Source organism: Pan troglodytes, chromosome 18, assembly GCF_028858775.2.
Source record: "Pan troglodytes isolate AG18354 chromosome 18, NHGRI_mPanTro3-v2.0_pri, whole genome shotgun sequence".
NCBI lineage: Eukaryota > Metazoa > Chordata > Mammalia > Primates > Hominidae > Pan > Pan troglodytes.
In genome coordinates this window covers 54,987,719-55,012,994 of record NC_072416.2, presented here as the reverse complement: position 1 = coordinate 55,012,994, position 25,276 = coordinate 54,987,719, and the positions used below count along the sequence as shown (strand labels likewise).

General features: G+C 45.3%; 1 protein-coding gene and 1 pseudogene across 24 annotated transcripts in view; one reads left to right on the top strand and one right to left on the bottom strand.

Annotated features, from left to right (window-relative positions):
• Nucleotides 1-24,975, bottom strand: part of NLRC5 (NLR family CARD domain containing 5) — a 94,340-nt gene extending 69,365 nt beyond the window's left edge. For 14 of the 24 annotated variants that reach the window (XR_010152348.1, XR_010152349.1, XR_010152350.1 and 11 more), the window contains exon 1: nt 24,669-24,796. The gene's annotated coding sequence lies outside the window, so the exon portion shown is untranslated. Of the gene's footprint in view, nt 1-24,668 lie in introns of all 24 variants that reach the window. The other 10 variants (XR_010152351.1, XM_016929879.4, XM_063797142.1 and 7 more) reach the window with 2 other exon arrangements.
• LOC104002635 (cilia- and flagella-associated protein 69-like) lies at nt 114-24,858 on the top strand (annotated as a pseudogene).
• Nucleotides 24,976-25,276: the final 301 nt, after the last annotated feature.

Below are 25,276 nucleotides of genomic sequence, written 5' to 3'. Positions count from 1 at the left end.
TTGAAAGAAAAAAGGGGGGAAATAAGTGGCATTAAAATACATAGCAATATGCTGTCTCTTTCCTGCCACCATGAAGAAGGTCTTTACTTCCCCTTTGCCTTCCATCATGATGATGTTTCCCAAGGCCTCCCTCGCCATGTGGAACTGGTGTTTTGAAGCCTGTGGACCTTAATCGTGTCATCAAACTTTTTGAAGAGACTGCTAAAGAAGGCTTAGAAGAAAAACAACTTAAATCTGTCAAGAAACTGGTACAGTGTTATCAGAATGAACTTCCCTTAAGGGATTTAGTACAGACATTTGAAATTCTGAATCTGTGTGCAGTAAAAATTGAAAACCAGCCGCATTTTGTAGAATCTGCATATGATATCATAAAATAGTGCGGCTTGCCATTTTTGAAAAAGAAAGTATCGGATGAAATAACTTATGCTGGAGATACTGCTAGTTCAGTTGCGCTTCTGGGTGACTTAATGAAAATACCAAGTTCTGAATTGAGGATAAAAAATTGTAAACGTATTGTTGACTTTTATCAGGCACAACCACCAAAGAAGCATATTCCAGGTTACCAGCAAGTGAGTTCATCATACAAGATTCAAATGGCTGAAGTTGGAGGATTGGCAAAAACAATGGCCCAGTTAATGACCTTGCTTGAAAATCAACTTGTTGAGAAACTTTGGGTACTTAAAATTCTGCAGCATCTCTCGACTTCTGAAGTTAATTGTGCTGTAATGATGAAAGCACAAGCAGCCAATGGAATCTGTGCTCACCTCAATGACTCAGATTTCTCTGGACAGCTTTTATTTCCTTCATCAGAAACACTTTGGAACTCATCAGAAAAAATCTTCAAAAGAAGAAATTGTTCAACAGCTTAGTAACTTGGAATGTTTACTGGCTTTGAAGGAAGTATTTTAAAATCTATTTATGAGAGGTTTTAGTCATTATGACCGTCAGCTTAGAAATGACATATTAGTGATCACTACAGTTATAGCTCAAAATCCTGGAGTGCCAAAGATTGAATGTGGCTTTACCAAGGATTTGATACTGTTTGCAACCTTTAATGAAGTTAAAAGTCAATCCCTTTGGTAAAGGACTTAAATTTTCTAAATCCTATGAAGATTTTGAGTTGAATAAATTACTATTCACTATAATTGTGATCTTATGTAAAGATTTAAATACTATACAGGTAAAGAGTAATCAAGGCAAGAAAATTAACAAAAATTGTATCACTTTGTAGTATAAAAATATACATATGGCAATATGAGTGTTTTAAATTTAAAGAATTATTTTTAACTAAGCAATTAAATTAAAAATTTCTGCATGGAAATGAAAAACACAGCCACATAGCATTTCACACCCACATAGAATGGCTGTAATGAAAAAGACACATGTTAATGAGGATGTAAAGAAACAGGACACCGTATATATTGCCGGTGGGAATGTAAAATGGTCCAGCCACTCTGAAAAACAGTTTGGCAGTTTTGGCAGTTCCTTAGAACAGCAGTCCCCAGACTTTTTGGCCTAGGGACTGGTTTCATGAGAGATCATTTTTTCCCCGGACGGGAGTTGGGGTTGGGGGATGGATTCGGGATGATTCAAGCTCATTACATTTATCATTAGATTCTCATCAGAAACTCGCAACCTAGATCCCTCACATGCACATTTCACAACTGGGTTTGTGCTCCTATGAGAATCTAATGGCACCGCTGATCTGACAGGAGGCAGAGCTCAGGCAGTAATACTCGCCCGATGGCCGCTCACCACCTGCTGTGCGGCCCAGTTCCTAACAGGCCATGAACCGACACTGATCTGTAGCCTGGGGGTTGGGGACCCCTGCCTTAGAATGTAAAACAATAGAATTACCATCTAATCCAGCAATTCCACGCCTAGGTCTATTCCAAGAGAAACGAAAATATACATCTACACAAAAACTTGTATATGAATGTTCATACCAGCATTATCCATAACAGTCAAAAAGTGAAATCAACCCAAATACCCAAAAGCTCATGAATGGAGAAACAAACTGTGACATATCTATACAATGGAATATTATTCAACATAAAAAGGAACCAAGTTTATGCCATGTGAAAAAAGATCACTAAAGATCACATATTGTATGATTCTATTTATGTAAAACATCCAGAAAAGGCAAATCTATTGAAACAGCAAGTAGATTAGTGGTTGCCTGGGCCTGGGGGCAGAAATAGGAATGATTCTAAATGGGTATGAGGAATATTATGGCAGTAATGAAAATGTCCCAAAACCAGATTGTGGTGATGGTCACATAACTCAGTAAATTTACCAGAAATCACTGAATCGTACACTTAAAATGGATAGATTTTACGGTATGTAAATTACACCTCAATGAAGTTGTTAAAAATAATGCAGTAGAAATTAACATATTATAATAATGTATTCTTTATTGCCTTTTTTTCTGTATAGTAAAAATGGCAACAAACAAAACGAAAGCAACAAACTGGGAAGTGTTTGTACCATCTATGATGGTAGTCTAATTTTCTTTTCTTTTTTTTTTTTTGACACAGGGTCTTGCTCTGTCACCCAGGCTGGAGTGCAGTGGTGCAATCATAGCTCATGCAGCCTCCTACTCCTGAGTTCAAGTGATTCCCCTGCCTCACCCTCCTGAGTAGGTGAGATAACAGGCACACTCCACCATGCCAGGCTAATTTTAATTTTTTTGTAGAGACATAGTTTCCCTGTGTTGCCCAGGCTGGTCTTGAACTACTGGACTCAAGTGATTCTCCCCTCATCAGCCTCCATAAGCGCTGGGATTACAGGCGTGAGCCTCTGCACCTGAGTCTAAATTCAATTTTTTTTTTTTTTTTTTGAGACGGAGTCTCCCTCTGTCACCTAGACTTGAGTGTAGTGGCACGATCTCAGCTCACTGCAACCTCTGCCTCCTGGGTTCAAGCGATTCTCCTGTCTCAACCTCCTGAGAAGCTGGGATTACAGGCACCCACCACCATGCCCAGCTAATTTTTGTATTTTTAGTAGAGACGGGGTTTCACCATATTGGTCAGGTTGGTCTCGAACTCCTGACCTCAGGTGATCCACCTGCCTCGGCCTCCCAAAGTGTTGGGGTTACAGGCGTGAGCCACTGCACATGGCCCATAAATTCAAATTTTAAAAAGCTGTGGCATGTGTATATTTTAAATGTGTGTGTATTTGCATACATAGAGACCAACTCTGGGAAGCTACACAGGAAACTGATGACAGGCTTGTGTCTGAGGAGGGGTCTGGGGATGCTGGGACAGGAGAGCCTTTCCCACTGTGGACCCTTTTTAGGACCCTTTGAACCATTCAAACTTTTTAATGTGCACATTTCAATTTTTTCTAAAAAAAAGCCACAAGAACATTTACATTAAAAACTAGAATAGACATTTCCCCAATGTGTAAGGAAGAGAAATACAAGATGATGAGTAAATAAGAAATTATCAGTGATAGCTCACAAAAAAATGAAACTTCCCTAAATGACGTGAAATAAAAGAGAAATAGGAAGGCAATAGGTAGGGAAAAATATTTGCACTAAGTATGATGGATGGAGGATGAATATTACAATTAAAAAGCAGCCAGGTGCAGTGGCTCACACCTGTAATCCCAACACTTTGGGAGGCCGAGGTGGGAGGGTAGCTTGAGCTCAGGAATTGGAGACCAGCTTGGGCTACATTGTGCAACTCAGTCTCTACAAAAAATAAAAGATTAGCTGGGCGTGGTGGTGTGTGCCTGTAGTCCCAGCTAATCGGGAGGCTGTGCAGAGGATTGCTTGAGCCCAGGAGTTTGAGGCTGCAGTGAGCTATGATCTCGCCACCCCACTCCAGCCTGGGCAACAGAGTGAGACCCCATGTCAAAAAACACAAAATTAAAAAGTTATTCATATCTACTGAGAAAATATTTCATTTTACTTTTGAGTTTAACATTTATGCATGTGTGATAAGGACACTACATTTCTACTGGAAAAGCAGTTGACAAAGTTGAACAGACAATATAACGAATATTTGCTACTTGCCAAGTGAGTACCTTTCAGCATTATTTAATTCTCCCAACTCCACCTGGATGCCTCATGTGCGTTTCAAAATTTCCAAGTCCGAAACTGAGCTCCTGATCTCTCCTCCTAAACTGCTCCCCTGACCACCTTCCCCACTTCAGTTAGGGGCAGCTTCATGCTTCCTTGAGCTCAAGCCCAAAGATGGCTTCATTTTCCAAGTGCATTCCAGAATCTTGCTTCCTCTACTGCTATGGCCTAGCCTGGACACCATCATTTCTCACTGGGATTCCTGCACCAGCCTCCTCCCTGGTCTCTGTCCACCCGTCCCCCAATAACCTACTCCACGCAGGAGTCAGCTATTAAGACAGAGCCTGCATCAAGTCCCATGACATCAGGTCCTATGCCCCTTAGAGCCTTCTCATCTCACCCAGAATGAAAGCCAACTTCCTGCCCAGCACTACCAAGATGTTTGAACAGTTTTTTAAAAAAATCAAACTTGATCACTTTAAATTTATCCTCATTGTGTTGGTTGGTTATTTTTGGCTTTTTTTAAATGAACATTTGACAATTTAGTTTTGAGAAAGTTGCTCATTTTGTCAAGATGTTCAAACATGGTATAGCTCACAGTTGTATATAATATTTTCTTGTATTTTTTTTTTTTGAGATGAAGTCTCACTCTGTCGCCCAGGCTGGAGTGCAGTGGCGTGATCTCAGCTCACTGCAACCTCCACCTCCCAGGTTCACGCCATTCTCTTTCCTCAGCCTCCCGAGTAGCTGGGACTACAGGCACACGCCACCATGCCCAGCTAATTTTTTGTATTTTTAGTAGAGACGGGGTTTCACCATGTCAGCCAGGATGGTCTCGATCTCCTAACCTTGTGATCCGCCCACCTCGGCCTCCCAAAGTGCTGTGATTAGAGGCATGAGCCACTGCGCCCAGCTTTATTTATTTATTTATTTATTTTTGAGACGGAGTCTCACTCTGCCACCCAGGCTGGAGAGCAATGGCAAGGTCTCGGCTCACTGCAACCTCCACCTCTCGGGTTCAAGTGATTCTCCCGCCTCAGCCTCCCAAGTAGCTGGGACTACAGGCTCATGCTACCACAGCCAGCTAATTTTTGTATTTTTGGTAGAGACGGGGTTTCACCATGTTGGCCAGGCTGGTCTCAAGCTCCTGACCTCGTGATCCACCCACCTCGGCCTCCCGAAGTGCTGGGATTACAGGCGTGAGCCACGGTGCCCGGCCTATTTTCTTATAATTTTAAATCTCCTCATGGCTTCACATTTAATTTAGTTTACTTTGTTTTTTCTTCTTTTTAGATTCACCAGCCGTTGGTAACTCTTATGTTTGAAAAACAAATTTTTGTTTTCATTTATCGATTTTGCTGGAGTGGTCCCTTTTCTAGTTCTGTAATTTTTGCTTTTATCTTTTTATTTCTTTCCCCTGATTTAGTGAGGCTGTTTGTTATTCTTTAAAATTATAAACTTTATTGCTTAAGCCGTTGCTAGGCTTTTCCTTTTAAAAAATAATAAAACACTTTTGGCCAATTTCGATAAATGTATATCAATACTTATGTGCTAAGTAGATTGAAATTATAATTTGGAATGGAGTAATTTAATAAAGGGTTGTTTTTAAGGCTTTCTCATTAGTTTTTGTTGCATTACACTGTACAAAGAATAAGTCCTGTGCAATTTCTGCTTTGAGGACTATGTTGAGATTTTTTTTTTGTTTGGTATATAATAAATTTTAAAACATTTCATGAACATTTAAAAAGTGTTCTTTTAGAATAAAAATGGATTTCTATTTCACAATTATATCAAAATAAAGTCTAGATGAAACCAAAATTTAAATGTAAGAAGTTAAACCATGAAAGTACCAGAAAGCTATATGTTCAATTTATAACAATTCATGAAGTTGTACACTTACATTACATTTTTCTATGTGTTATGTTTCACGACAAAAAAGTTAAGAAAATTTAAGTGCTCAAACAAAACATGGGAAAAAGTATTCTTTTTTTATTTAAAAGAATTTCTCTTTTAAAAAATAGAGGCAGGGTCTTGCTCTGTTGCCCAGGCTGGCCTTGAACTCCTGGACTCAAATAATCCTTCCACCTCTACCTCCCAAAGTTCTGGGATTGCAGGTGTGAGCCACTATGCCTGGCTGAAAAAAGTATTTTACAGAAAATAATTTCAGAGTAGCGAGCATCTTGCTAAGCATGACACAAAACTCAGAAATCATGAAAAAAGAAAAAAACAACTGGATGAAACTGATCAGATATAAATTAAAATTTTTGTATTGTCAAAGAATACCACAGATAAGGTCAAAAGCCAGATGACAAATTGGAAAAATATCTGCATCACAGACAAGGTTATAAATGTATACATCATAAACAAAGCTATAAATGTATAAATGTTTTAATAAATCGAGAGTTACTAAAAACCAACACTGAAAAAGCCAATGACCTCATAGAAAACTAGGCAAAGAACATAAAAGGTTTACAAAAAAGGGAAACACCAATGACATTTAAAAAAATTTTTTTGAGACAGAGTCTCACTCTGTTGCCCAAGCTGGAGTACAGTGGCACGATCTCCACTCACTGCAACTTCCACCTCCCCAGTTCAAGCAATTCTTCTGCCTCAGCCTCCCAATAGCTGGGATTATAGGCACAAGCCACCATGCCTGACTAATTTTTTTTTTTTTGTATTTTTAATAGAGACTGAGTTTCACCATGTTGACCAAGGCTGGTCTCGAACTTCTGACCTCAGGTGATCCACCTGCCTCGGCCTCCCAAAGTGCTGGGGTTACAGGCATGAGCCACCACCCCTGGCCCCAATGACTTTTAAATATATGAAAAGATGTTCAAGCTCACAGAAAATAGAATAAATATAATACATTAGAACTAAAAAGATACACCATTTTCTAGCTATTAGATTCGCAAGGATATTACTGAGTTGGCAAGGTTGTGAATTAACGGGCACTTAGATGCTTTGCATCATTCCACATGGACGTGGAATGTGTATATTTTAAATGTGTGTGTATTTGCATACATAATGACCAACTCTGGGAAGCTACACAGGAAACTGACGACAGGCTTGTGTCTGAGGAGGGATCTGGGGCTGCTGGGAAAGGAGAGCCTTTTCCACTGTGGACCCTTTTTAGGACCTTTTGAACCATTCAAACTTTTTAATGTGCACATTTTGATTTTTTCTAAAAAAGCCACAAGAACATTTACATTAAAAACTAGAATAGACATTTCCCCAATGTGCAAGGAAGAGAAATACAAGATGATGAGTAAATAAGAAATTATCAGTGATAGCTCACAAAAAAATGAAACTTCCCTAAATAATGTGAAATAATAATAATAATAATAATAATAATGTGTCAACAGTTTTGTGACCCTCTCTCAAAAAATGTGTATACAAATACATGAATATTTCTGGAAGAAATTCATCCGTGGACATGTAGCAGGATACAACCTTTATCTACCAAAGTAGTAAATGCCATGTAATCACACTGAGCAATTCCATACACAGGTATTTAGCCTACAGATATCTTCATAATGTGCAAAATAATATGCCCAGGGATATTTAACGTGGCCTTGCTTGTAATAGCAAAAGATTGGAAAAACCTAAATGATCAAAGAGGACATATTATGATTAAATTATGGCCCATCTATACAATGGAATTCTTTGCAGCCATCAAAAAGAAAGAAGCAGCATCCACCCACTCAGGAGGCTGAGGAGGGAGGATCACTTGAGCCCGGGAGGTTGAGGTAAGCTGAGATAGTGCCACTGCACCCCAGCCTGGGCGACAGAGTGAAACCCTGTCTCAAAAAAAAGAAAAAAAAAAAAAGAAAGAGGATGAAGATGAACTTTATGGAATGATATGGAACGGTATCCAAGATACACTGTTTTTTAAAAGAGAGCCGGGGCAAAACAGGGTGTAGAATATGCTTCCTTTGTGTAAAGAAAAAATAAATATGGTGGCTCATGCCTGTAATCCCAGCACTTTGAGGGGCAAAGGCGGGCAGATCACTTGAGGTCAGGAGTTTGAGACGAGCCTGGGTAACAAGGCAAAACCCCATCTTGACAAAAAATACAAAAATTAGCCAGGAGTGGTGGTGCGCACATGTTGTCCAAGCTACCCGCAAGGTTGAGGTGGGAGGATTGCTTGAGCCTGGGGGTATCTAGGCTGCAGGGAGCCAAGATTGCATCCCTGCACTCCAGCCTGGGTGACAGAGTGAGACCCTGTCTCAAAAAAAAATATGTATACAAATACATTAATATTTCTGGAAGAAATTCATAATGGTAATTGTCCCCAGTGAAAGGAATTCTTTTTCCTTTTTTTTTTTGAGACAGGGTATTGCTCTGTCACCCAGGCTGGAGTGCAGTGGTGTGGTCGTGGCTCACCGCAGTCTCCACCTCCTGGGCTTATATGATTCCCCCACCTCAGCTTCCTGAGTAGATGAGACTACAAGTGCACACCACCACACCTAGCTAATTTGTTGTGTTTTTTGCAGAGATGGGGTTTTGCCATCTTGCCCCAGCTAGACTTCAACTCCTGGGCTCAAGCAATCTGCCCACCTTGGCCTCCCAAAGTGCTGGGATTACAGATGTGAGCCACTGCACCTGGCCTAGAATGTTATACCATATGCATGTGTTATCTAATAAAAATTAAGTTTTAAAAGTTGAATATATCTATTACTTCAGCTATATGAGTTGTCATTCAAACCTCCCAAGTTCACTTTTTTTCTTTCTTTCTTTTTTTTTTTTAATATTAAGACGAGGTCCCGCTATGTTGCCCAAGCTAGTCTCAAATTCCTGCGCTCAAGTGATCCTCCTGCCTTGGCCTCCCCAAGTGTTGGGATTACAGGTGTGAGCCACTGTGCCTGACCCCAAGTTCATATTGATTTGATTTGAGGTAGCCATCAAAGAATGAGAAAGACATGCTCAGCCACTGTGCTTCAATTGATTTCTCCATGCATAGCTAGTAGTTTTTATATTGCATATGAATTATGAGGTTCACGATATTCAAATGCATAAAGTTTTTTACTGTTCTATAGAAAACAAGAAAGAAGAGCTGCTGCAAACGGAACAGAGAAAATAAAACCCAATGAACTTTCAAGCCCTCACATTTGCATTTTAGCACCAGGACCTCTGGCTTTCCGTTCGAAGTGTTACCTCTAAGAATCCCCAGTGCACCCCTGAGGCCGAGTAATCAAATGGGGGCGCTGAGAGAAAGGTGGAGGGAAAATGGCCAGGGTCACGCAGTCAGTAAGGGGAATCCAGACACGTGGAGTTGCAGTCCTGGGATCATGCCACCCCAGTTCAGACAGAGAGAGGGAAAAGGGCTGGGGTGCACCTGGAAGCTTTATGGGGGCTCTGAGTCTGAGGAGGTGCGAGGGGAGTTTACCCCACCCTGGTTTCAGTGTCCCAGCAGACGCCTCCCTCCAACTGCCCTCACTGCTGTGCTCTTTGGGAATCCTTCCTGCTATCCTGAAAATGCTGTTGACACAGAGCTTAGAGGAGGGAGTGCAGAGATCAAACCCTGTTCTCTCCCTGCAGCCCACAGGCCTTTGCCTTGGCTGTTCCCTTTGCTCAGAAAGCCATTCCATCTCTAGTCCACACTCATACACACATGCACGTGCACACACATACATGTACCCACATGTGCACATGCACGCATACCTCTGGCTGGAGTTATCTTGAAAACTCAGCTCTGGTCTGGCCTCATGCCTGTCTGAACTTGCTATCAGCATCCCACTGCCTCCAGGATAAAGTCACACCATGGAACTGTGACCACCACAAAGCAGCTACATATCAGGTGTCCAGGGAAGGCTCAGGACGAATAAACATTGGCTTATGCCTGTAATCCCAACACTTTTGGAGGCTGAGGCAGGAAGATCGTTTGAGGCCAGGAGTGGGCAGACAGATGCCGAGACGAGCCTGGGCAACATTGTGAGAGCTGGTCTCAATTTAAACAACAAAAAACAAAAACAAAGGATAAATAAACAAATGCCCCTTCATCATCCAGTCCCCGGCCCTCCTAGGCCTCTCCTGCACCTGCTGACCTGCCCATGAGATGCTGCTCACCACCCCCCGGCATTCTCTTTCACAAGTCCCCGCCTTGCGCATCCTGCTTCCCTACCTCACATCCCCTTTCCTCTTTTTCCTACCTTGCAGACTTCTCCTTCCAGACCAGACCTCAGCACGGGGATCCATTTCTCACCCTCTCTCCTTCCTTCTGCTATCTCAAGTCTTGCCATTCTCTAGGCCCGTCAGCTTCTCTCAGTGCCTGAATCTTGGTGAGGGCAAATGCCTCTGTACCAGGGCCCTGGATTTGAGTCCCTACTCCACACCAAAGCTGTGTGACCCTGGTAGGTTACGCAGCCTCTTCGTACCTCAGCGTCCTTATCTGTAAAATGAGGATCTTCTAGGTCAGGTCCCTAGAAGCAGAGCCCAAGGGGGTTCCTGTGGAAGTTGTTTATTGAGGGGGTGGTGGAAGAAAGATAGGGTAGCAGAGGCAGCTAAGCAAAGATATGGCTTCAAAAGCCTCGCTTCAGCCTGCCACATGGGAGAACTGGAGCGTGATGATAGAAGAGGTCCATCCTGCGCATGTGCAAGGGGTCTGGGTGGTTGGTCACACTTCACGTCACCGCACCCCCAGTGGGCGGGGGAGGGAGGCATGACTGCCCAGGCATCTCTGAGCAAGGCAATGCCCACCAGGCAAAGGTGACCCCGGAAGAAGGATGTAGGTGTCACTCACAGTGAGTGGGGGCATCCGGGCAGAGATGGGGTTGGGGGAGCTCTGACAGTGTCTGCTATGGGGGGTCATCATAATGCCCACCTGGCAAGATGGTTGTGGGATGGGGCATGTGGAATCCCTGACATGGAACCTGGCACATGATACAAACTCAATCCAGGCTGGGCATGGTGGCTCACGCCTGTAATCCCAGCACTTTGGAAGGCTGAGGCAGGCAGATCACCTGAGGTCCGGAGTTTGAGAGCAGCCTGGGCAACATGAGGAAACCTTGTCTCTACTTAAAATAAAAAAAATTAGCCAGGCGTGGTGGCGGGCGCCTGTAATCCCAGGCTGAGGTGGGAGAATAGCTTGAACCTGAGAGATGGAGGCGGCAGTGAGCTGAGATCACGCCACTGCACTCCAGTCTGGGCGACAGAGCGAGACTTCATCTCCAAACAAACAAACAAACAAACATCTCAATCTATGTGGAGAAAAGGGAGCCCTCATACATGGGTGGGAATGTAAATTAGTACAGCCACTACAGGACAGTTCGGAGGTACCTCAAAAAACTAAAAATAGGGCTGGGCACGGTGGCTCACACCTATAATCCCAGCACTTTGGGAGGCCGAGGTGGGCAGATCATGAGGTCAAGAGATTGAGACCATCCTCGCCAACATGGTGAAACCCCGTCTCTACTAAAAATACAAAAATTAGCTGGGCGTAGTGGCGCCCCATGCCTGTAGTCCCAGCTACTTGGGAGGCTGAGGCAGGAGAATCGCTTGAACCCAGGAGGCGGAGGTTGCAGTGAACTGAGATCACGCACTGCACTCCAGCCTTGAGACAGAGTGAGACTCTGTCTCAAAAAAAAAAAAAAAAAAAAAAAAAAAAAACTAAACTAAATTTAGAGCTACCATATGATCCAGCAATCCCACTGCTAGGTATATACCCAAAAGAAAGGAATCAGTGTCTCAAAGAGATATCTGCACTACTATGTTTATGACAGCACTGTTTACAATAGCCAAGATTTGAAATTAACCTAAGTGTCCATCGACAGATGAATGAACAAAGAAAATGTGGCAGCTGGGCATGGCAGCTCATGCCTGTAATTCCAGCACTGAAGGAGGCTGAGGCAGGTGGATCACCTGAGGTCAGGCATTGGAGACCAACCTGGCTAACATGGCAAAACCCCTCCTCTACTAAAAGTACAAAAATTAACAGGGCATGCCTGTAATCCCAGCTACTTGGGAGGCTGAGGCAGGAGAATTGCTTGAACCTGGGAAGCGGAGGTTGCAGTGAGCCAAGATCGTGCCACTACACTTCAGCCTGGGTGACAGAGCAAGAGTCCATCTCAAAAAAAAAAAAAAAAAAAAAAAAGAAAGAAAAGAATAAAAGAGTAAAAGAAAATGTGGCACACATACAAAATGGAGTACTATTCAGCCATCAAAAAGAATGAGATCCCATCATTTGCAAGGACATGGATGGCACTGGAGGCCATTATGTTAAGTGAAATAAGCCAGGTACAGAAAGACACACATCACTTGTTCTCACTTATTTGTGGGATCTAAAAATCAAAACAATTTAAGTCATGGAGATAGAGAGTAGAAGGATGGTTACCAGAGGATGGGAAGTATAGTAGGAGGCCGGGGTGGGGGAGGTGGAGATGGTTAGTGGGTACGAAAAATAGTTAGAATGAATAAAACCTAGTATTCGATAGCACAAGAGGGTAACTATAGTCAGTAATAATTTAACTGTACATTTAAAAATAACAAAAAGTATAATTGAATTGTTTGCAACACAAAGGATAAATGCTTGAGGTGATGGAAACCCCATTTACCCTGATGTGATTACACACTGCACGCCTGTATCAAAACATCTCATGTAACCCATAAATATATACACCTACTATGTACCCACAAAAATTAAAAATGAAAATTAAAAAAAAGGTTCAATCCACACAAGCTATGATTACCACTAGTGTGGTTGTCGTTGCTATCGCTTCTTCCGTCTCTCCAGCCCCTGACGCCTGGTGTAAGGAAGGAAGTGAGGGATGCGGAGAGGACAGGAGTGGAGCCACAGACTTCTGGCTGCCATTCCTTTGCTTTCCATCCTGTTTCTGCCTCTTGAGGATTAGATTAAGGAGGAGGTCCCATTAGGTCTTGGGATGGAGGGGAAACAAGACCTCAGTTTTCTCATCTGTGCAGATCAGAAAGGATGCAGTTTGTGGGGTGATAGCCAGGCACTCCAGTCATGACTACAGACATTTGGACAGAAATACCTCAAAGAAACAGAAAGTGCTGCTGTTGTTGGTTCTTTAGGTCCAGGTGGACAGGTCAGGGCCTGGGGACCCTGGGGGAGGACCTGAGGCCACAGAGGCCCTCCAATCCTCCCTGAATCCTACACCAAGCCCTACCAGGGGGACACAGAGAACCCAGCACCTCTGCCTTCCCCCCGGGAATGGCTGATGATGTCAGGGCTTCGGAGAACACCTGAGCCTGGATGCACAGGGTGGCAGAGCAGAAAGAGCCCCAGTGATGGGGTCTATGCTGGGCCCATTGTAAAGATGGGGAAACTGAGGCCCTGGGAGGGAAAGGCCTTGCTGGCATTCAAAGCAGAGGAAACAAAACTAAGAGCAGGGCTGGGCTGGGCCACTGGTCTCTTTCTGGGAGGCGTCACCCTCCTTTCAGGGGTCCCTTGGGAGGTGCCTTCAGGAATGGTTAGTGGCCATTTCCTCCCCCGCCCACAAATGCTAGCAGGGCAAGCAAGAGATGTCCTTATAGGGCATATCCATTTCTGTGAGTCAGTGATGATGCAGGGGTGACTGTTGCCTTTGAAAACCATCGTCTCTGTTATCCCTCACAAAGACAGGTCCCTAAAGGACTTAAAACACACAGTCATGATGCTTTACACATGAGGAAATTGAGGCTCACAGTGGGAAAGGGACCTGCCTAGGTCACCAGCTAGAGTCGAGGAGCCAGGAGTTGAAGAGGTGTCTCCCTGCCTGGCGGCCCTGGGGATGTTCCTGAGCCTGCACTCAAATTCCTGCCTGCACTCCTAGCCTCAGGCCTGAGCCTGGGTGGTCCCTGTCCCCAGTCCAACAAGGCCATCTTCTTCTGGTCATTGGAAACCCAGCAATCTGGGTCCCAGCCCACATCACTAGTCTTTAAACTGCCTCCTTCACCCCAGCCACCTTCCTATGCTAAAGGCTTGAACTTTCCACCAAGAGCCCCCAAGCTTTCCAGTTGCACCCTCCTCCAGGACTGGGGTGCCCTACTGCCAGCCTGAGCCTGGCTGGGACAGCAGGTGGCCAGCTGGTGGCCTTGCTTCTCCTGCTCAGCCCTGGCAGTTTGGGTCTAGCACCCACAGGAAGGGGTGGGTGGCTAGCAAGGCTGCTAGGAGAAGGCTCCCGCTTGCGTGTCCCAGGCCCCAGAGGCCTCTCCCTGGGGCTTCCAGGCCAGTGGTTCCCATGCTTGTCTGCACGACGGCATCACCTGGGAAGAGGGTCTTTAAAAAATCCCAATGGGCCACACTCCAGACCCATCACAGCACCATCCCAGGAGGTGGAACGCAGGCACTGGCACTTTTGGAAGCTCCCGGGGGGTTCCCCATGTGCCGATGTCTGGGAACAACTGTTTGAGGCTGTGGCACCCAGCTCTCCACTCCCAGTGGGGAGAGACAGGCTTCTCGCTACCTCCCACCTGGCGCTCTGCTTCTCCAGCAAACCAGAGCTGAGTGATTCTTGTCCTCTGAGAGCCCCAAAGGCCCTGGGGACAGGAAGGCCACCAAGTTGACCATATTTAGATGGAGACCTTGAGGATGTCTCCCCATAACCAACACTCAGCTCTATCCCCTTCCCAGGGCAGAGCACCTTCCTCAGACTGGGAGCTGTTTCTTGGCACCTCGTGCCCCAACTCTGTGGCTCTGCCAGGGCTTGGCACACCCAAGCCAAAGTGAAAATAAAACCGAGGTTTGGAAGTCCCCTCCTCAGCTCCAACCTTGCCATGGGGCCTGGCAGGAATGTCCCAGAGGAATCTTGCTTTGGTTTGGTAAGTAAGGCAGGGGACAGAGTAAGCTCGAGACATAAAGGAGAGAAGGCCTGGATCCAGGGCTCAGAGCTGCAGGCTGGGAAGTGGTTTGCCCATCTTGTAGGGCAAATCAGCAGTGACTTCTAGATCTTACTGCGCTTCTACCCTTTGACCTTACCACTAAACTTCTCAGCAGAAAGCAAAATGGACAGCCATGGGGCCCAGAATACACAATGTGATGGACTGAATATCTGTGCTCCCCTGAAATTCACATGTTGAAACTCTAACCCCTAATAGGAGGGTATTAGGAGCTGGGGTCTGGGGGAGGTAATTAGGTCAGGAGGGAGGAGCCGTAGTGAATGGGATTGATGTCCTTATAAAAGAGACCCAAGAGAATGCTCTAGCCTGCTTTGCACCATGTGAGGATACAACGAAAAGTCCGCCATCGGCAACCCGGAAAAGGGCTCTCACCAGAACCGGACCATGCTGGCACTCTGATCTCAGACTTTAGTCTCCAGAACTGTGAGAAATAAATTTCTATTGTTTAGAATCCAGCCAGTCTCTGGCACTTTGTTACAGCAGCCCCAATGGGCTAAGACACACAGAGTCTTGGATAAAGAAATTCCAGCAGAGGTCTTTAAACACCCTAGACAGCCATAATAAAGTTTGGTGTAACCACGCTGTGGGATTATGTACAGGAAAGGGACTTATTTTTTGTTGACGTGGCTGTATCTTCAAGATGTATCATGGAATAAACAAGACACATTGTATAATGATATGCACAACATGATATCACTTGTCTCAAAATACACATCAACAAACAGCAATACTGTTTCTTCCCACAGGTCGATAATAGCATGTTTTATAACTTAGAGGCTAAGAGCATGAATTTCGGAGCAAGGCTGCCTAGATTTGGAACTGACCTTTCCACCAATTGCAGGCTGGGTGACGCCAGGCCAGTTACATAGCCTCTCTGGGCCTCAATGTTCTCATCTGTAAAATGGGGATAAGAGCAGCACCTACCTCACAGAGTTATTGTGGGGCTTAAATATGTAAAGCTCTTAAAGCAGTGCTTGGAAGTTAGTAAGCCCTATATAAGAATTATTTTTATTATGTGAAGGTTTAGATAAAGTTCTGGAAACATATCAAATAGGGGTTACTGCAGGAGAGGGGACGGGCATGGGGCTGGAAGCAGTGAGTAAAATAGATTTCAGCCTTATGTATAAAAAGTTTAACTTTCTGCAAGGAGGACTGATTTGTGTCTTACTTGTGTGGTTTAAAATGAATACATTTTTTAAAAGTAAAAAAAAAAAAAAAGACATCAGTGACTTGAGGCTGGGCCCTTTGAACTTAGAAGAATTTTGCCTCCAGACTGGATCATCTGAACTGCTCCTTCCCATCCTGGCAGACATTGCCAAACCCATAAAACCGGGGCAGAAGAAAGGTTGGAGGGGCTAGACGGCTGGAGCCTTGGTTTTGGGTCTCACTGACCCAAAACTGACTTAGAGGCTGACATCCGAACAAGTCCCAGCTCCCTTTGGGCCATGGTTTATGTATATGTCAAGCAGGAGTAATGCTTTGTATGCAGCCCATCTCACAGGGAATTGTGGAGCTGTTACAAGAGCCTCTAATGCTGGGCATAGTGGCTCACACCTGTGATCCCAGTACTTTGGGAGGCTGAAGCAGGAGGATCGCTTGAGCCCAGTAGTTTGAGACCAGCCTGGGCAACATGGAGAAACCCCATCTCTACAAAAAGTACAAAAATTAGCCAGGCATGGTGTTGTGTGCCTGTGCTCCTAAGCAACTGGGGGTTGGGGGACAGAGGTGGGAGGATCACTTGAGCCTGGGAGGTTGAGGCGCAGTAAGCCGTGATATTGCGACTGCACTCCAGCCTGGGTGACTGTGAAAGACCCCCATCTCAAAATAAAATAAAAGAACATAATTTTTGAAAAAAGATCCTCTGGGGTCAGGAGGGCTGGGTTTAAATCCTGATTTCAACATTTTAGTGCTGTGCAACCTTGGAGAGTTTTCTTAACCTCTCTGTGCCACTGTTTTCCTCATCTGGGTGGTGATTTTACATTTACTTTACAGGATCACTGTGAGGGTTGGAGACATTAATACTACAGCACAAGGAGGGGACATGTCCAGTCCGCAGCCAATGCTCATTGGCTGTTATGTACTGAGATCCCGGCATAGGCTGGGCATCAGGCTACAGTATTCCACCTGCACCTCCCCATTAGAATCTCAAGCAATATTTCCAGGCACGTTTCCTGCATTTCATAGGTGAAGAAACAGGCTCCGAGAAGTCAAGCAACAAAAGGTGGATTTAAAATCTATGCTGGCCGGGCGCAGTGGCTCACACCTGTAATTCCAACACTTTGGGAGGCCGAGACAGGCAGATTGCTTGAACCTGGAAGTTCGAGACCAGCCAGGGCAACATAGTGAAAATCTGTCTTTACAAAAAATGCAAAAAATTAGCCTGGCATAGTGGTGTGCACCTATAGTCCCAGCTATTTGGGAGGCTGAGGCAGAAGGATCACCTGAGCCCAGGAAGTTGAGGCTGCAGTGGGCTGTGATCACACTACTGCACTCCAGTGTGGGCAACAGAGTGAGACACTGTCTCAAAAACAAAATAAATAAAACAATAAAATCTATGCTGATTCCAGAGGCCATTTCCTAACCGAAATATAATACTGCTTTCAACAAATGGTCGTCTTTTAAAACTAAATTATCATTTTATTATGTCTTTATTATTTTTCCTGTTTATGAACATAACCTGTACTCATTTGGAAAGTTCTAAACATTCTGGAAGTATACATTATGAAATTTCCCCCACAAACTCACCCTCTAGGGGTAAGTGTATAATTTCCAAAACTCTTTACTCATGTTTGAGATTTTTTTTGACTTATCTGAAAGCCAGAACACCATTTCCTTAAAGCTTTTCTAGAAACCATGTCACTTTTAACTTTATTTTTTGAAGTACCACTTGCCACGAACTGAAGGTATCATCAAAAAGAAACTCAAGGGTGGGGCATGGAGGCTCACACCTGTAATCCCAGCACGTTGGGAGGCTAAGGCAGGAAAACTGCTTGAGCTCAGGAGTTTGAGATCAGCCTGGGCAACATAATGAGACCTCGTCTCTATCAAAAATAAAAACAAAAAACAATTAGCCAGGTGTGGTGGTGCACACCTGTAGTCCCATCTACTTGGGAGGCTGAGGCAGGAGGATCGATTGAGCCTGGGAAATAGAGGCTGCAGGAAACTAGCACGGAGCTGTGCAACCAGTGCTCTCCAGCCTGGGTGACCGAGTGAGACCTTGTCTAGAAAAAAAAAGAAAGAAAGAAAGCCAAGGAAAACAAAAAACACTATGATGCTGTTGAACTGTAGCTGGGTATTGCTGCAGACCCAGGGCTCTGACCGGAAGCCTGGCCTCCCCTTGCTGAAAATATCAAGAGTGTGAGAGGTTTACAGATGCGTTAGCACCTGACTGAGGCTTTCTCTTTCACTAGTCTGGAAGAATGAAAAAGAACTGAAAAGGGAACAAATTTGTCACTTTACGATTCAATGGAATCAGATGCCCTCTCCACACACCTCCTAAAATCCTCTCGTGAACTCCTACTGGATAGGTCTTTCTCTGGGAAAACACTGACCTGTCCATTTCAATAAAAGGATTCTGCAGCCCAGAAACACACAGGACACCTTCAAGAACTCAGTGAATAAGACTATTGAGAGACACACAAAACAGCAAGCTATTTCTCTCTTCAAACATGATGCCACGGTAAGATCTGAATGCCTCAAAGCACCAGCTTCCCAAGGCATGCATGCTCCTTCCATTTCACCAGGAGGGACAGAAGGGACCGTGCAGGACAAGGGGTTCTTGAGGGTCTGGCGATGGTACAGGATCCATCCCACCCACAAGGGATAGGTGCTGGAGGATTGGGAAGCTTCCAGGGGTCGGCAGCCTCTCTACATTGGCACAATCTTTTAGGAGAGAAATTTGACAACACGGTTTCAAACATTTAAAAAATAAAAGTTCATATATCCCTTTAGGAGTCCACTTTGAGGATTGAGCCTAAGGAAGCCATCCAGAATGTGAGCAAAGCTCTAGCTACGAGGATGTTCACCAGGGTGTTGCTTACGCCTGGATGTCAGTGGGAGCAGCCCTTCCTTTCTTGAGACAGAAACAGCCAGCTGGGACACCAACCCACCTGCAATGCCATGACCTATAGGAGGCTATGGCCTCTCCTGGGAGCTCTGCGATTCCTGGGGAGGAGGTGGGTGGGCACTCCTCTAGCTGAGGGCTCCTGCTTTAATTCAAGCAGTTTGTTGCTTTTTTTGAGACCGAGTCTCCCTCTGTAACTCAGGCTGGAGAGCATGACACGATCTCAACTCACTACAACCTCCACCTCTCAGGTTCAAGCGATTCTCCTGCCTCAGCCTCCAGAGTAGCTGAGATTACAGGCACGTGCCACCACACCTGGCTATTTTTGTATTTTTAGGAGAGACGGGGCTTCTCCATGTTGGCCAGGCTGGTCTCAAACTGCAGACCTCAAGTGATCTGCCCATCTCAGCCTCCCAAAGTGCTGGAATTACAGGCGTGAGCCACTGCGCCCAGCCCAGCCCATTATTAAATTACAAAACAAAATTGCAAAAATTGCAAAAATGTCATTCACAATGAGCATCTGGGAGCACAAAAGCAGACTTTAAGCAGCATTTTCTCCTCTTCTCCCTCCTCTCCTTTCTCTGCTTTCTTCTTCTCCCCACTTTTTTGTTTCTTGCCATCCCCTCTGACTGGTTCCCTCTTCCTCCAGATGCCATGGCCCATGGTTCCCTGCCACTCTCCCTTTAAGTTCTCTCTCAAATGTCCCAACATCCCTACAAGAAGGCTACGTCTGCCTCTCTATCCAGCATGCTCCACCCTCGCCTGCCTTGCCTTCTTCACTGCAGTCACTTCCATCTGACCTCGTATGACATGCACATCTTTGTTTACTTGTTTGTCTGTTTCTACTGCCTCATCAGCTCCACAAGGCAGGGAGTTGGTTGTGTTCCCGGCTGTAGCCCAGTGCCTAGAGCAGGGCCTGGTGTGTGGAAGCTCAGTGGAGAAGCTGAATGCACTCATGATGGCAGGTGGTGAGCCAGAGCCGGTGTCTGCGGTGCTGGTACCTGCCTCACACGGAGCAGAGGGCATTCCTGGACTCACCGAAAATGCCCTTTTGCCATCCTACCCCTAAGAAGTTTCTGGGAGTCATCTCCCTATGTGGCTAACCTCCCTCCACCTTCTCTCCTTCCTTTCTTCTCCCCTCCCTCCACCCCCTTTTCTTTCAGGAGCAAATACAGCCCCTCCGCCCCACACACATACACCATGCAAAGCACTCTTTTCCCACCCAACATGGTCCTGGTCCCTGTTGGCCATTTTGCACACAGGTTCCAGCCACCTCAAATCCTATCGAAGTATTTTCCCAAACGTATTTCCTTTCCTTCACCATTATGGTGAGAACTATTGGAAGAATTAAAATGTCATATCTTGCTTTTTCTTTTTTTTTTTTTTGCAAAAAACAGGGAAAACATCCCATATATAATACAAGAAAATGAGACCCGACATAAATATCTAACAATGACGGATATGGTTCAGACATTCTATAAGCAACTATGCCACCATTTTAAATGACAGTATAACCATATAATAGACAAAGAGCAAATTCCCTTAACATGAAAAGTGCTTTTACAACTCAACAGGAAAAAGACCAAAAGCCAATTAAAAAGTGGGCAAAGGATATGAACTGACAGTTTACGGAAAATGAGCTACAGGTGACTCTTAAATATTTGAAAAGATGTTCAAACTCCTTCGTAATAAGAGGCATAAAAAACACACCATTGTTCGTCTCCCAGATTTGCAAATATGGAAATTTGGCCCCTCCCCCTCCAGCTGGTGGGAGCAAAAATTAGTACAACATTTAAGGGGGGATAATTTGCCTTATTTATCCAAGTTCAAACTGCATATTCCCCTTGACCTTGCAAATCCACTCCTGGTTTTCTTAAAGATTCACTCCCACGTATGAAAAATGATGCTTGACCAAGGATATTCATTACAGCACTGTTGAAATAGCAAAAGACAGGAAATAACCTACGTGTTCTACAACCGTTAGATCAATTACAGAGCAGTCGTACCGTGAAATACTACGCAGCTGTTAAAAAGAAAGAGGGAAAGGGCAGATTTTAAAATTTTGATGTAGAAAGATTTCCAAATTGCACTAAGTTTAAAAAAAAAAAACCCAAGTTAGAGAACACTACATATAGTACCCTGCCATTTGTGAGAAGGGAAAAGTACACGTGTGTGTGTGTCTATATATGTGTATATGTGTGTGTGTATGTGTGTGTGTGTATATATATACATATATACGTGTATATATATATGTATATATCCATGTTTGTAAAAACACACTTAGACTGTCTTTAGAAGGAGACACAAGAACCTGATAACATTGGTTGTCTTCGGGGAGGGCAATTGGGTGGCTGGGAGACAGGAGATGGAAGGAGACTTATTTTTCATTATATCTTTCCAAATGTTTTACATTTTTAAAACTACATAAATGTATTAGCTATGAAAAATTAAAAATTTTAAAACATGATATCATAAGATTTAATTTTCCTTTAACGCATAATTCCATATCATTTATTTTTAAAAGTGGGATACCATTTTCATGTATAAGTCCATTAAAAATATGAATATATGGGCTGGGCGTTGGTGGCTCATGCCTGTAATCCTAGCATTTTGGGAGGCCAAGGCAGGTGGATCACCTGAGGTCAGGAGTTCAAGACCAGCCTGGCCAACATGGTGAAACCCCGTCTCTACTAAAAATACAAAAACTAGCTGGGCATGGGGGCAGGTGCCTATAATCCCAGCTACTCAGGAAGCTGAGGCAGGAGAATCACTTAAACCTGGGAGGTGGAGGTTGCTGTGAGCCGAGATCACATCACTGCACTCCAGCCTAGGCAACAGAGTGAGACTCCCTCTCACTAAAAAATAAATAAATAAATAAATAAATAAATAAATAAATAAATAAATAAATAAAATAAAAAAGATCTGGCAAACAAATCTGGCTCACATCCTTAGATTGCCTCCAAAGTTTTTACAGTGTTTGGACTTGCATTAGCTTGCCTGGTCCTTAGTTCAATTCTGTATGGAAAACAGAGCGGAGATGCTGGGGTGGTGTATTCGTTTCCTAGTGTTGTCACAGTACTGCTGTATCTGCTGTCACAAAGTGCCACAAGCTGCATACATTAAAACAACTGAGATTTCTTCTCTCGCAGTTCTGGAGGTCAGAGTCTGAGATCGAGGTGTGGTCAGGGCCGGGCTCCCTCTGAAGCCGGGAGGAGAGGATCCGTCCTTGCCTCTCCCGGCTCCCACCGGCTGCCGGCCATTCTAGGTGTCCTGTGGCTCCGAGATGCGTCGCCGCACTCTCTTCCTCCACCGCCCATGACTGTCTGATCCCCGTATGTCTCTGTCTTCATGTGTCCATCTCCTCTCTTATAACGACACCGGTCCTATTGGATTCAAGGCCCATCCTACTCCAGCATGACCTCAACTTCACCAGTTATATCTGCAACAGCCCTATTTCCAAATAAGGTCACGTTAGGAGGCGCCGAGGGTTAGGCCTTCAGCATATCTTTTGTGGGGAGGCACAATTGAACTCATAACAAATGGGAAAAGTCATGCTAAGAAGTTATGGCTGGGTGTGGTGGCTCACGCCCATAATCTCAACACTTTGGGAGGCTGAGGCAGACTGATCACTTGAGGCCAGGAGTTTGAGACCTCATGTCTATTTAAAAAAAAAAAAAAAAAAAGGAGTCCGGGCAAGATGGCTCACGCCTATAATCCCACAGGAGGCCGAGGCGGGTGGATCATCTGAGGTTGGGAGTTTGACACCAGCCTGGCGAACATAGTGAAACCCCATCTCTACTAAAAATACAAAAATTAGCTGGGTGTAGCGGCGGGCGCCTATAATCCCAGCTACTCGGGAGGCTGAGGCAGGAGAATCGCTTGAACCCAGGAGATGGAGGTTGCAGTGAGCCAAGATCGTGCCACTACACTCCAGCCTGAGCAATAGAGTGAGACTTCGTCAAAAAAAAAAAAAAAAAAAAAAAGGAATAAAGAACAACAACAGCAAAAGAAGTTTTGCTGAATTTTCCTCAGAGGGGAAGAGGGTATGTGCGTTGGGGTCTGAGGAGGCTGACCTGGCCCTGTGGACACCCGGACAGCTCTGTATCTGATCCAGGAATAAAGTTCAGCATATTGTGAAACTCTTCCAAGATCTTTCCCCTCTGCTTGTCTGTCTTCTTCAAGGATCCATCTCCCCTCACACTTGTGCAGCACTTTAAGGTTGATCAAGGCACTGGGTGGGCGTGCATCATCTCATTCAATCCACAAAACACAGTTTGTAGGATAGATTTGCATATGTTCATTTTACAGACGAGAAACCCAAGTCTCAAGAAATTGAATGGTTAGTTCATGGTCATCCAGCAAATACCAGTTGTTGAGAGCCCCAGTCTGTCTGCCGTCCACACCATGTGCAGGTCCACCTGGCACTGTGCTTCAGGAGACAAGGCGGGTGGGCATCATGGATGGCCATTCTGGGCTATGGTTCAGTAAGTTTTGCAGAAAGCACGCTGGATGGGAGTCTAGATACATCTGAAAAGCATCAGATACATCTAGATACATCTGAAAAGCCCATGGCTTTTCAAGGTTTATTTCTCCCTTAGAGAAACGCGAAGTGATTTGAAGGGACAATGAGGCTCCAGGATCTGGCCCCGGGGTACTCTCTGCCTCCTGCTACCCCCGGGTTTTAGAGGCTGGGAACTGCCAGTTTTCAAACTGCTTTTTAGGTCTGCAGAAACTTCAACCTTTTAAAAAAGGAAACATAAGAACCCCAACTTATAAAATGGACGCAAACGGCACTGAAGGTAGGAGCCTCTTCCGACCTCCCCGAATGATCACCCCAGCCAGTTTCAGGTCCTGGCTTTCTGGGTGAGAATAGTGACCGAAAACCACATGGGAATGCAGAAAGCAAGTAACAAAACAACACCCACATATTCACCTATCACTTATGAGGTTAAATGTTCCTTAGAAATAATCTGGAGATTTGACATTAAGGAATAACTATTAAAATGTTTGTAGTATGCTGGTGGTACTGTGGTTTTGCTTTTAAAAGATGCCTTATCTTTTAGTACATTCTGAAATACCTCAGTTGAGATGCTATGCTGTCTGCCATTTGTTTCAAAATAACCAGCGGTGGAGATTGGGCTACCTAGGTGGCCTTGGGGTCGTGAGTAGGTGGCCTTGGGGTCGTGACTGTCCAAGCTGAACGTGGATAGGTGGGGCTTCATTATATGAAAACCCGCAGGTGCAGAAGGCTCAACCTAATTCTATTCCTTCTACTATTGTATATGTTTGGAATTTTCCACAATAAAAAGTTGTTTAGGCCAAAAAGTCTAAATTGCGTACAATGAACAGTGTAACTTCCGTAATTGTTTTAGAATCAATGAAAAGTTGCAAAGTAAAAGACAGAGAGAGTGGGTGGCTCCGGTAGGTGACAGGAGCTGCGCAGGGAGGGGAGCACAGCCGCTTACTGTGTCCCCCCATCCAGGCGACCCTCATCTGCCATCCTCTGAGGGCCGGCAACTCTTCCTCCAAACTGCCGGGGCGCATGCTGTGCGCGCTGCCGGGCCACTGGCGCCCTGTCCGCTTACCCAGCTATCCATCGGCCAGCCACCCGGCCACCCGCACCTCCCGCTCCAGGGCCTCTGACATCCCCTCCACCCCTCTCCGTGCAGAATTCGAACCCCGATCCTCTCCCTTCCGCTCGCCCCAGCCCGGGTCCCGCAGCCCCGCGGCACGCCCGGCACTCACCCTCAGAGCTCCCGGCACTCACCCTCAGCGCTCGCGGCTCCTCCGCGCTCTGCGCGAAACTGAAAGTAGAAGCCGCCTAGAGCTGCTCCGCCAGTGCAGGGAACTGGCGGCTGCTGCCGAGAAATCACGTGGATTCGAGGTGCCAGCCCGAGCCAGATGGGGCTCGGGCGCGGGATGGGCGGGGGCCTAACACACCCGCTCCCCGCTGCGCCCACACCCTGGCACCTCCCCGCAGCCCCGCATCGGACCCAAGGATAGTCCCAGGAGACGTGGGGGCGCTCACCCCTTTTATGGACGGGAAACTGAGGCAGGCGGGTGAAGGTCGGCTCACATGCGGAGCTCAGGTGGGTGGGGACCCTGGGCCAAGACCCTGTCTCAGTGCCTCAGTGGGGACTGGGTTGGATGGGAGGGGGGATACGGTGCAGGAGGAGGGGACTTAGAACCAGAGGGAGAGCGGAGAGCCTCCAGGATGAACTAGGGGAGAAGGGAATGGCAGCAGCGTTCGCTCCTATTCACCGAACCCCTGGCTGGCTGACCCGGGAAAAACAGTCTACCAATTTATCTCATAAAGTAACCCTAAAATACTTCTGCAGGCATCACCCTATGTT